The 13,392-nt window shown below is 42.9% G+C and overlaps 1 protein-coding gene across 1 annotated transcript in view; it reads left to right on the top strand.

Moving 5' to 3' along the window:
- The window catches only part of MAGI1 (membrane associated guanylate kinase, WW and PDZ domain containing 1), a 635,623-nt gene that overhangs the window by 178,054 nt on the left and 444,177 nt on the right, over positions 1-13,392 (top strand). The gene's annotated exons all lie outside the window — the stretch shown is intronic.

The following is a 13,392-nucleotide window of genomic DNA, read 5'->3' as shown; positions in this document are numbered from 1 at the left end:
TTTTTTTTAACGTTTATTTATTTTTGAGACAGAGAGAGACAGAGCATGAACGGGGGAGGGGCAGAGAGAGAGGGAGACACAGAATCGGAAGCAGGCTCCAGGCTCTGAGCCATCAGCTCCAGAGCCCGACACGGAGCTCCAACTTGCGGACCTTGAGATCGCGACCTGAGCTGGTCCGCGAGTTCGAGCCCCGCGTCGGGCTCTGGGGCTGATGGCTCAGAGCCTGGAGCCTGCTTCCGATTCTGTGTCTCCCTCTCTCTCTGCCCGTCCCCCGTTCATGTTCTGTCTCTCTCTGTCTCAAAATAAATAAACGATAAAAAAAAATTAAAAAAATATTTCAAAAAGAGCTTTGCCCTTATTAATTTGCCAACACTTCCACTTGTGTGATCTTTGACAGTTTCTCTGGTGCTCACATGGCTTAGAGATTTACTCCTTTAGTAAAACAGTGTGGAGTGAGGATGTCTCTGTGCCAGGCGTGGTTCTGGGTACAGTGTGCATGGTAGTGAACAAAGCAAAGTCCCTGCCTTTTAGTGGGGAGTGTTTAAAATTAAAAAAAAAAATTTTTTTTTTGTTTATGTATTTATTTTGAAAGAGACAGAGACAGGGTTAGTGGGGGAGAGGCAGAGAGAGAAGGACAGAGAGAATTCCAAGCAGGCTCTGTGCTGCCAGGGCAGAGCCCAGTGTGGGGCTTGAACTCACAAAACCGTGAGATTATGACCTGAGCTGAAACCAAGAGTCACAAGCTTAACCGACTGAGCCACCCAGGTGCCCCTGGTAGGGACTGTTATAAAATAAAGAAAATGTGAGTGAGGCCCAGAGGAGTTCAATGATTAGTCTAAGCTTGTAGCAATTTAGGGGGGGTAGAGTGGGAAGTGAACTTTGCCCCCTAGGTGTTTTTAGGTCAGTGGCTTTTCTTCCCCACTTGCTTATCAATCCTTTGCACCTGTGTACTTCTGTAAAAGTAGAACAAAAAGCTCAACAATACTTGAATTGCTTGAATATTTTCCTGAATGTTCATCCACAGTTTATATAGTACTCTATTATCTATCTTTGTTTTAATATCAGACTCTTTTCGATGATGTAAAGTCCCTACCTGTATTTTAACACTTCAGGAAGAGGTGTCTTGCTTCTTTGACACTTGAAGGATGTCTTTGCAGTAGGGTGACCAACCACCCTGGTTTGTCCTGGATCGAGAGTGCTCCTGGGGCTATGGAACATTCTTAGAACTACCGCAGTCTTAGACTGTCCTAGGTGACCTGGGACCGAGTGCTTTCCTGGGTGTGCAGGACTTTAGGTGCTAAAACTGGGAAAATGTCAGGCAAGATGGGACTGGTTAGTCATCCTATATTATATACTGGGAATTTACCAAAATGTAGAGCACAACACAAACACACTGGTTCAATTCTTAGAACATTTCCCGAGTATTTCTCTTAAAAATTTTTTTTAATGTGTATTTTTGAGAGAGAGAGAGAGAGAGAGAGAGAGACAGAGTGTGAGCGGGGGAGGGGCAGAGAGAGAGGGAGACACAGAATCAGAAGCAGGCTCCAGGCTCTGAGCTGTCCGCACAGAGCCTGACTCGGGGCTTGAATCCACAAATCATGAGACCTGAGCTGAAGTTGGACGCTTAACCGACTGAGCCACACAGACGCCCTCCAAGTAGTTCTCTTTAAATTAGCATTATTTTTATAAAGAAACAGGGTATCGAAATGGATTTGGCTGGTGATATTTTATTTCACTTCTGGTATCAGTTATGTCGAAGAAAACTATGTGACTCTGAACCATAGTAGTGCATAATTGATAAATTGCTTTATATTCACGCTTTGTACCTTACTATAAAGTAACCTATGTATCTGCATTGCAGAGAAATTTTCTAGTGTGAAGCTGAATCTGGAAGGGGAGAGCTGGTTTCTTTGGCATTGGATTTCTTGAGGTTCCTAAGCACCAACCTCAAATCTTCAGTGGAAGCTAGGAAGAAAGGAAAAGATTTTTTATTGATTTATATTTTAGTTCAGTTAAGTTCCTTCCTTATTAGATGTGAAGAAAATAATCTATCTCCAGAGTACCCTGGAGTACCATTTCATCTTTTTGTACCTGTCTGGGAGAAATGCTTGTTTCTTCCCCCAAAAAAATCATTCACTGAATACTTAGGGGCATCTTTTTTTTTTTTAATGTTTATTTTTGAGAGAGAGTGAGAGAGAACAGGGGAGGGACAGAGAGAGGGGTAGACAGAGGATTTTTGAAGCGGGTTCTGTGCTGACAGCACAGAGCCTGATGTGGGGCTCAAACTCATGAAATCATGACCTGAGCCACAGTCAGAGGCTTAACTGAGCCACGCAGGTGCCCTATACTTAGGGCATCTTAACAGCAGTATTTCATTTACTTCTTGCAACCTGTTTATGAAGTAGCCAGTTAGTCCTTATTGTCTGAAGTAAGAGACATAATCAATTCCCAAATACCAGTATTGTTAAAAAAGAAAAGAGGTTTGTTTTTGGCTCAGGATTCTTGCGCCTCAAATGCATCATCAGTGTGTGGGGAAGTGGCCTGCCCATCACAGTCATTCAGATCCGCAAAGAGGCCACACTCCCAGCATCACTGGTTGCTGTCCAAAAGGGACAAGAAGGTTCTCGATGGTCTTGGTCCTGTAGTAAAGTGTTTGGACTGGGCATGATACACCTCACGTCTCGCACAGCTCATGGACGAGAGCTAATCGTATGGTCCCATCCATTCCAGAAGGAAGAGGCCAGGAGAGGTGTGACTTTCCCATATTCCCGGTTACAGAGGGCTAGAAATATTTGGTGAAGTGCTCGCTCTGAGGGCTTCCAAAGCAGGAAGTCTGTTACATTTGAAGAGGAGAAGTGTGAGAAGCTCAGAGAGTTTAAGTACCTTGACCAGGAGCATTCCCCCTGCCGGTGGCTGGGCTCAGACTCAGGACGACCTGTGTCGAACGTCCAGGCTTTTAACTACTAAGCTCACACTGCTGCCCACTACACTGCTCCTTCTCTCCTCACTACAGGTTTTCATCTCTTAATGAATTATAAGGTTATTTTCTTCCCCTCAATGAAAACTCTCCCTCTAGAAGGAAAACACATACACACGAAGCAAAGTGAATGCAATATAAGTTGGGTAAGTCTACCCAGAATCCAGTGAGGTTCTGTATCCAAACTGTGCCTCAAGTTACTTTGAATTCATTCTAATTAAAGATTGTCAGCCGTTTGTCGGTGTTGAATTGTCAAGAGCTGAGAAATAATGGGTCCGTGGGGCTAGGAATGAATGTACTTCAGCATTGGTGTCGATTCCCAGTCCACAGGATAACATCCTTGGCATCTTATTAAAATATTCCAGAGCCAACCTGGGGCATGGAATATTCCGGGTCACTTGGCTTCATTTTGCTCACCTTTTTAACTCTCCCAAATGGTTCCCATTTGATTTTCTCTACCTGAAATTTCATTCAAGATTGTTGTTTGCACCGTCATGATACATGCTTCTGGGAGCCTAGAGACACAAGGTTGGACAAGTGGATTTCTTCTGACTTGTTTCTTCTTGATCCTGGCTTTAAGTTTGACAAATGCCCTTCCCATCTTTGGGGTAGTTCTTAGCCTCTGGTTATCTCTGTAAAAGTTTCTTTTGGAAAAAGGAGTTTAGTGTTTCAGAGCTACCCAAGGTCAACTGAACTTTGAAACTAATTAGCAATTGTTTGAGCTTTTGTTCTGTGTCTAGTACAACTGCCTCTTGACTTCGGATTTCCAGCAACAGAAAGTTTCAGCATAACTGCCATTAGTTAATAAGGTTTCAAAGTGGAACTTTTCCATTTTCATGCAGATATGTTAGGACTAATCAGCATCATCTTGTCATGACAAAACAAATGAGAGCAGAGCAGTGAGGACTATGAGAACAGGTAAAACTGTATTTTACACGAAATCCCACCTCTGGGGTGCCTGGGTGGCTCAGTCAGTTGAGTGTCCAACGATCTCATGGTTCGATTCCAGAGTTTAGCCCCTCATCGGGCTCGCTGCTGTCAGCACAGAACCCGTTTCAGATCCTCTGTCCCTCTCTGTCTCTGCCTCTCCCCGACCTGCGCTCTCTCAAAAATTAAAAAAGAAAGAAAGAAACAAAGAAAAGAAAAGAAATCTCACCTCTGTAACTTGCTAGTTCTGGGATAAGTTCCTAATTTAGTCTGAGCCTCAGTGTCCTCACCTGTAAAATGGTGAAGAGCCCAGTATGTACTGGAGTTACATCATCAAAGGCACAATTAGCTTATTAACAATTACACTGTCATTTCTGCCTCCCCAGCACGAATGAGTGAATGGTATGGGTAGTTCCCTATGCTGTGTAAGGTCAGGGGTGCTCATGTGGGCTGGGAGTGAGTCTTGGGGATTTGGAACTCATATGTTTTGTTATAAGTTCTATATTTAAGAGAAAGCTCTAGAGATGAGAATATCTCCATATGGAGAAAAACTAAATTTGTTCAGCATTTAATGAGAATTATATGAATAAGATATAAATTAAAGCTTGCTTGCTTCAAAAAAAATGTTTATTTATTTTTGAGAGAGAAAGAGCACAAACGGGAGGATCAGAGAGAGAGAGAGAGAGACACACACACACACACACACACACACACAGAATCCGAAGAAGCCGGCTGTGGGGCTTGAACTCAGAAACTGTGAGATCATGACCTGAGCTGAAGTTGAACCCTTACCTGACTGAGCCACCCAGGCGCCCCAGGATTGTCTGCTTTCGTACGTGGATGGCTTGGACAGTAAGAATATCATCCAGATCTTAGTTTTATGGTTCATGGGGAGTTATGAGGAAAAAAGAACCACCAGGTGGTGCCAGCCATTTTCTGATCTAGAGAAAAGCAATACAAACCCAGCTACGGAATTTCCATCCGGATACCCCTAACAGTTTGGGATTTCTTAAGGCATTCAGCCATCTGCCTCAGATTTAATGTTATTAAGTACATTGAAATTCTTGAGCTTCAAATCCTCATGTAGAAGACTCTGTGATTTGTGATTTGTCAGGCTACACATTTTTGGCCTATCGGATTTTTGTATTTACAAAGAAAAAAAGTGCCCGTAGCGAAGAGCTGTTGCTTCTTGCACGGTGATGTCATTATGTGGTAGTGTGTAAGTACCTACCCTCAGGGTAGCAAAAATGTGGTTCAGGAAATAATTGTCTTAAAATCAGTATAAACACATGAGCTTGCTTTTTTAGCAAGATGCCACTCTTCTTGGAATCTGCGGGGAGAACACATCATTGTTTTTCCTTTTGATTCGGAAGGAAAAAAAAAAAGTCCCAGAGGGTGGAAAAGGCAAGATAATTGTGTTTGTCAACCTATCCATCCTTTCACAAATATGTATTAAATGCTTCCTCAGGGAGGCAGTGTGGTATAATGGCTAGAGCCTGAGGCCCCGCCGTCAGACGGCCTGGATTTGAATCCCAGCACCAGCATTTCCTGGCTGTCTTGCTTAGTCTCTCAGGCCTACAGTTATCCCATCTGTCGTGGGGATAATAACAGAACCTACGTTGGGGTTGTTTTGAGGCTAAAAACACGCAACACATTTCTTACAGACTAAATGCTGAAAACACACTGGTGACCATGAGTGTTGGTCCTTTGAGCCAGTTGCTGCTTAGGATTTTTTTCTTTATTATTTAAAAAAATTTTTTTTTCATATTATTTATTTTTGAGAGAGAGAGACAGAGCGTGAGTGGGGGAGGAGTAGAGAGAGAGGGAGTCACAGAATCCAAAGCAGGGTCCAGGCCCTGAGCTGTCAGCACAGAGCCCAATGTGGGACTCGAACCCACTCGAACTGTGAGATCATGATCTGAGCCGAAGTCAGACGCTTAACTGAGCCACCCAGGCACCCCCACTTGCTGCTTAGGATTAACAGAAGGCCTCCGAGGAAGCTGAAGGACCCAGCACAGGTTCACTGCCCTGCTGTGCCCTTAAATGGGCAAAGCATCATTTAACTCTTAACAGCCTAGAAGATCCAGACCACGATCCCATTTTGCAAACGAGGAAATGTTGCCTGGAGAGGTTAAGCACCTTGTTAAGGTCACTCAAAGGCCCAGGTGCATCCCATGTTTAACGTTGCTCTGGAGTTGCAAGGTAAGAGAGTCTGGGGTGACATTTCCCTTTTCAGCTATTATTCCCGTGAGACTATATGACATCAGGGCTTGTGTCCTGGAATGACACTAGTTTTCAAGCAGTCTGTAGTCAACTTTAGAGATTCTAGGGAGCATCTTGAAAAATTAGCACTTTTGCATAACCGCTGTCTTCTGTGCGAGTTAGGATTGGGCTGGCGGATGCTGCATTTGTGGCTGCCTGATCGCCCAGTCCCTTGCTCTGTGTCCCTGCCCGGGCACCAAGTCAGTTCCTTTGGGTTCTGAACTGACCATATCAAAGTGCTGCATGTGGCCATGTTACTACGGGCCTGTAGCTCTCATTCCCAAATTTTATGAAAAGAAGATTGAAGCCTTTTATTAGCCTGGCCGTCTGTCTACTTTTCATCTTTGGACTAGGTAAGGACCCAAGGAGCTGATGGGTTTTGCAGGTTTAATGTGTCTCTTAAACCATTGATTGGGCCAGTGGTAGAATCTTGAGGGGCGTCTTGAATCGTATTGGAAACAAAACAGCAGCGCTTACCTTTGGCAAGAGATGGCGACACTTCTGAATTGAGGTGGTGGTGATGACACCATCTGCAGTTTGGAACCCGAGACGGTTGAGACAGATGTGGTTGGAACAGGTGTGGGTGAGGAGCTAAGAGCCGTCCCTTGAGAGTGGAGTGAAAACATCTGGTTCTTTAGCCTGGCAGTGCAAAGGCATAACAAGGCCACGAAATCTGTGCAGTTGTGACTGATGTGGTTGAAACGTGTCGAGGTGTTGGCAGTCTGTTAGAAGCTCACCGTGGTTATTTTAAGATCTGATGCATTGGACGATGATCACAGTAGCAGTAGGGTGGCATTTATTGAGTGCCTACTCTGTGCCAGAATTGTGCCAAAACTAAACATAAATTCTCTCCTGTCATCCAATGAGCTAGGTATTTTTAGCCCTGTGTTACAGATAAAGATGGTGAAGCTGAGCAAGGTTAATTGACATGTGTTGTAAGTAATGAGCCAGAAATCAAGTTCAGAGTTACTCTGGGACTCATCATCTTGAATACCACACTGTATATTCTCCCCAATTCCACTTGGCAGGAAAAAAAAAAAAAAAAAGAGGTTGAGCAGATTTATACATGGCCGCATAGAGAATGGCGAGGTCTCCCTAACCTTTAAATCTGAAATGGTCGTGGGCTCTTGGTGCTCTGGCCTGTCCTTTAGAGGAAGACTGGTAAATGATTATCAGTATCACTTTATTAGAAATTTGATTTTTGTGCTTTTATTTTATTTTTTTTAAGTTTATTTAGTTATTTTGAGAGAGAGAGTGAGTGTGAATGTGTACACCAGTGGGGTAGGTACAGAGAGAGAGAGGGAGAGAGAGGACCCCAAGCCTGAGGCAGGGCTTGATCTCACGGAACCATGAAATCATGACCTGAGCTGAAATCAAGAGTCTGAAGCTCAACCAACTGAGCCACCCAGGTGCCCCTCATTTTCATGCTTTTAGAATAGGATCTGTTTTGCATTGGGAAATACACTATAAAATAAGACCCAAGACTGGTGTCACTTGGATTTTCACTTCCTTTTCAAGCTACACTTTGAGAACTGCTCTCTGGACCGCTGTCCTACAAAGAATGCCATTCAGAATGTTACTTCAGTAGGATCTTCATAAGAGATTGATTGTATGCAGAGTTTTGTTGTCGGATTTCTCAGAGCTTTTAGTAGGCTAAGAAACCTTAGGGTTCTCCAAGAAAAGGGTATAGCTTGTGTTCCCCCAACATTTTTTACCCTGAAAATCTCTTTTCTCAGAGCTTTTCTGAGATGACTGTTGAAAACTGACCCCAAATCCAAACTTCACTGTCTCTTACTTCTGCTGCAGTTTGGTTGCTTCAACGTGAAAAAACATTCCACACAGCTGAAGTCATGGTGATGGCTTATTTCCTCTCACCAGGAGCCTAATGAGGGGAGCTGGAGTAGAGAGGTCCTCTGGAATCAGAGGCTCTTTGGACATGAGTTAGTTAAATGACCATTTACTAACTCTTATCATGGCTATAGATGTCTCCAGCTAGGAAGGTATATTAGCTATCTACTGCTGTGTAACAAATTATCCCTAACTTTTTCAGCTTACAGCAGTAAACACTTCATATTTCCGTTCCTTTGGGTTAGTAGTCTGAGCATGGTTACTTTGGGAACTTGGGCTCAAGTTTTCTGATGAGGTTGTAGTCAGAGTGTCAGCCGGGGCAGCAGTGTCATCTGAGGCTTGACTGGGATGGGGGGGGGGTGGTCCTCTTCTAAGATCCCTCTCATGGTTGGCAAGCCTTGGTCCCTCACCACAGAGACCTTTCTCCACAGTGGCTGCACAATATGGCACCTCGCTTCTCCCCGAGCGAAAGATTGTGGAGAAGGTGAGAGAGAGAACCTATGACAGAAGACATAGTCATTTTATAACCTGATCTTGGAAATGATGTCACTTCTTCCCATTTCTTTTAGTTAGAAATGACTTACTACATTTGTCCCACATTCCTAGGGAGAGGATTATTCAAGGACAGGAGCCCCAGGAGGAGGTGATGATCACTGAGGGCCATCACTGGAGGGTAAGGCTACTTACCACAGAAGTGTAAAGAGGGGCGGATAGGGTTTTCTTGATAGAGAAGACCTGTTTCGATTTTCACTTATGGTGAGGAGACAGGACAATTTCACAAAAAAGCTGGCACCTCTCACTGTGAATGTATTTCATAATAGAAGAGTAAGCAGAGAACAGTTAGGCACATAAGAAAGTAAATCAGGAACAGTCGGTCACCATGATTTTGCCTCCCGGATCCCTGTGGGCTCTCACGCTCGCTAGAAGAAAGGAAGGAGGGAAGGAATTACAGAGAGGCAGTTTTCTGTAGTTTGAATATTTCTTTCAGCAGGAAACAATATTATGTTAAAACTACACCTTCATAAAATTCTAGAGAAACAGAGAGAGAGAGAGAGAGAGAGAGAGAGAACAGGTGTGAATTTGTTTATTTGGTTAAATAACCTTTTATATTTCCTCCCTTACTGGAGTATAAACTGTGGTGTTACAAAAAGGTGGTATTGTTTATTTGCTATCTCTTAAGACACCCAGGAGGGAGAAATCAACTGCTTCCTGCTCTAAAGAAAATAGCTCTGTAACTCAGTGCTGTGACATCTGTTTTGATGTTAGAGAAATGGCAATAAAAATTTGATTGAGGTGAAACCCTACTATGGGGGGAGGTTTGGAACGGGAAATGGAAAGGTGGAATGATAAAAATGCTCACACTGTTTAGCTATTGAAATATTTCGTTACTGGGACTGGCTTTTTTGTGTGTGTATATTCTCAAACTTGATAATGAGCCTGTTTTTGAGATGAACCTCTTATGTCCCTCAGGCGCTTTTAGTTGGCTCATTTCAGGCCAGTTGTAATATGGGCCATTTGCTCCCCAAATGTGAACCACTTACCCTACCCCCCCCCATTCGGGGGGAGCATGTATTTTGTAAAGTCTGGAGAAACTTACAAAGTCTGTATTTGATCGCTACAACTGACGGTAGTGGGGGGAATACCACAGAGGCTAAACATCCTATAGTGCACAGCACAGCCACCACAATAAAGAATTATCCAGCCCGAAAGGTCAGTGGTCTGAGTTTGGGAAACCCTAAGAAAGCGTGAGATTTGGGAGAGGGGGTGTTAAGTTTTTTTTTTTTTTTTTTACAGAAACAGGTTATACTGTCAGCCTGGACATAATAGGTAAGCATAGAAGATCAACAAGGAGGACAATGTTGACAAAAACCATTCCTGTGAATCTAAAGAACAAAAAGTATGGCATAAGGGAAAGAAAATGACAAATCAGAGTTCCTTTGTGCTTTCCATCCCTGTGTAGTTTTTATATCAGAGGTAAAATGCTCACTGTTACCAAGCAGCAGGAGCTTGGCTGGAGCCTGGATGAACAGCTGGTTGCCGTGGCTCAATTTTATATAAGCAAAGGACGGAGGCATACCCTAGTTGTGGTATTCTCTTGCGGTGAGCTGGAGAGATAGATACAATGGTGGTCTGACTTTGCAGGTGTGCGGGCATTGGAGAACGTGGCTGGGAGACATCCACGAGCCCTGTCCTTCCCTGGAGGTTGTTGTATTTTACCTCCCTTTCTGTTTCATTATTGTGCCCTATCTTCCCTTAGCACGCATGGTAGCTACAGCTGGTGTTGACCCGAGGGGCTGTTCAGCCAGCTGCTGCAGAGACTACAGACAGGGCTCAGGATGGAGGCGGCCGGTCTAGGGAGGCACACATCTGCCTTGGAAACTACATTTTGCCTGGGATTATTTCTAGCCGGAGTTGGCTCTCGTATCCCACTTACCTCCGTGGACCTAAAATATCTTAGTGCTTCACAAGGAAACCTGCCTGATTCCATCTTCAACTTGAACTTCCTTATCTTTGTCCTTTTCTTCTATCCCTGACGCTAAGCCAGTGGTCGTCAACCTCTGTGTTTAAGAGATCTTTTACGAAACTAGAAAATCTACAGGAACATTACCCTGTGCCTATAGAATTAGATGACTTGGTTACCATTCAGTTTATCAGTGGATGGAGCTGTTTACTTCCCTGATTTAATCTCTCATTTATTAATGGAGCAGAGTTTTCAGAATATCCAACAAAGAGATTGTCGTTCCTTGACTTTGTGATGTCATATATGGTACCTTTTGCCTCTTACTTGGGACCAGGTATGGCTCACCTTTTTTCTGGTTGGTGCCGCTTGCTTAAGGCAATGTTGAGCTAGTAAACCACAGCCATATGTGTCTGAGGGAATGTGGGTAACACGGAAAAAGCTAGCAAATTAGAGTGTTCTGATACTGGGTCCTCAGATTGTCCGGGCAGCACCCAGATTGTTTGCAGTGACGTGGCCTTCAGTTGTACTCTCATCTAGATGAGAATCCAGTCTTCTAATGAGAGCAGGAAAACAAGAAGCCTCATGTCATCTGTAATGGAGAAACAGTGTGGTTGAATAGAAGAGCTGCGTTCTGATTTCAAGCATAGGGCAGGAGAGTCTATATATGGTGCAGTGGGTGCTAAAATTAAAAGTCATTAAATCTGCCAGATTATGGCCTATAAATACTTAGTGTAAAATAAGAACGTTCTTATTTACATTTAAATAGTTCAGGTTTCTTAGATTTCACTACAAAAAATGTAATATTAATGCAAATATTGTTTGGTAGTGACAGTAAATACACCAGACAGAGTTACTGATTTCTTATACACAGTCATCTATTTTCAAATACTGGCTTACCATGAATGGCCTTTATCATCCTTATGAGTTCTTTTTGTTAAAGTGGTAAGAATCAGAAACTCAGGAAGTGCAGATTCATGGAATTAGATAATGCATTGACTTTGGGCTGAAAGTGAGTCTTTTCTCCAGTTGCTTGATGTAATGATATAAATTAACTTGCCGGTACATTTGTCATTGCTATTCAGAGTCCCTTCTGACACTGTTTTCTTTTCCTGCCAGACACATCAGAACCAATAAAATTTTAAATATTTTTATGATACAACTGTAGCCTCTTGTTTCCTTGATGTCTTTATATAGTATTTAGCACATGAGTCCCTGGAAAAAAATAAAATAAATGTACCAAAGACATATACCCCAAAGTAATAGAGACAAATTAAAATGGAATTTTTAAATAGTGTTCAAGTAAACCACAGGAAGACAAGAAAAAGAAAAGGTAGAATAGGAAGTAGAACAAACAGAAGACACAAAAATAAAATGCTAGACTTGAACGGTAACATATCAATAATTTCATTAAATGCCGACGGTCTAAGTTCACCAGTTTAAAGTCTGGCATAGTAGACTGAAAATGTGACCCAACTATTTGCTGCCTTCAAGAAACTCGCTTTAAATCACATGTTGTAGGCAGGTTCAATGTGAAAGGGTGAACCAAGGTATATCATGGAAAGATTAACCAAAAGAAAGCAAAAGTGGCTATATTAAAATCCGATCCAGTAGACTTAAGAACAAATAACTGGTGTGTGTGTGTGTGTGTGTGTGTGTGTGTGTGTGGTGTGTGACACTTTTATAATGATGAAAGGGTCATTCCACCAAATCTACAGTTCTAGATGTCTATGAACCACACAGCAGAGCTGCATACTGTATGGAACAAACTGGTAGTGAGGGTAGGAGGAATAGACAGACCTGAAGTTGAAGTTCAACACCCCTGTCTCAACAGTTGAGAGAACAACTAGAGAGCAGAGCAGCAAAGATAGGAAAGAATTCAGCAAGACCATCAACCATCATGATCTAGTTGACATTTATAGAATATTCTACCCAACAAAAGTAGAATGCCCCTTCTTTTCAAGTGCCCATAGATCATATACCACAGATGCCCATATCCTGACCCATAAAACAAGCCTCACTGAATTGAAAGATTTGATTCATACAGTGTGTGTTCTTCAGCCACGGTGGAATCAAAACAGAGGTCGTTAAGAGAAAGATTACTCCATTCACTTGGTCTTCCTAGATTGTTGCTTAAATGTATTAAGTCCATTCAGACTATTTGTGGTTCCTGTCTTGAATGGTCTTCCATCAGATTTTTTCCTGGTTTATTCCTTCTGACCTCTAAATTCAACAGCATCGCAACAACTTCTGTAATTACCTATCTAAAGTAACCTCCACATAGTCCCCTTTTGTTTCCATCTTCCTGTCTTCACACGATTATTCTCTTCTAAGCACTTACTATCTAAAGTTGCTTTTGTTTGTTGAATCATCAGTCAGTGTTACACACAAGAATATTAGTTCCAGGAAAGTAGGAATGATACATATTGAGTTCACCATGGTATCCCCAACCCTTAGGACATTAGGTGCTAACTAAGAATTTGTTTTGGGGAGGGGAGCCTGGGTGGCTCAGTTGCTTAAGTGTCCGGCTCTTGATTTTGACTCAGGTCTTGATCTCATGGTTGGTGGGATAGAGCCCCGTGTTGGCCTCTGTGCTAATAGCACAGAAGCTGCTTAGGATCCTCTGCCTCCGCCTCTGCCTCCCCCCCCTTTCCTCTCTCTCTCTTCCCCAAACCCCCCAAATAATTAAATAATAATAATAAAAAGAATTTGTCATGTCACCTAGTAGCCACATGTACTGGTTATATAAGGATATTCTCATTGCTGCCCAAAGCCACCAGGGAGCTTGTGCAAGTTAGTAAACAGGCTCTTTCTTGCATGGCAGTGACACGGAGAGAACTAGCCTTTTTCTGTTTAGCTAACCTTTGGTTTCATGTATTTGTTCACTCAAGTGGGGGAGCGCTTGTGGGAGCTTGGATTG

The sequence above is a fragment of the Lynx canadensis genome, chromosome A2 (genome assembly GCF_007474595.2).
Source record: "Lynx canadensis isolate LIC74 chromosome A2, mLynCan4.pri.v2, whole genome shotgun sequence".
Taxonomy (NCBI): Eukaryota; Metazoa; Chordata; class Mammalia; order Carnivora; family Felidae; genus Lynx; species Lynx canadensis.
This window is presented reverse-complemented; position numbering and strand designations above follow the sequence as displayed.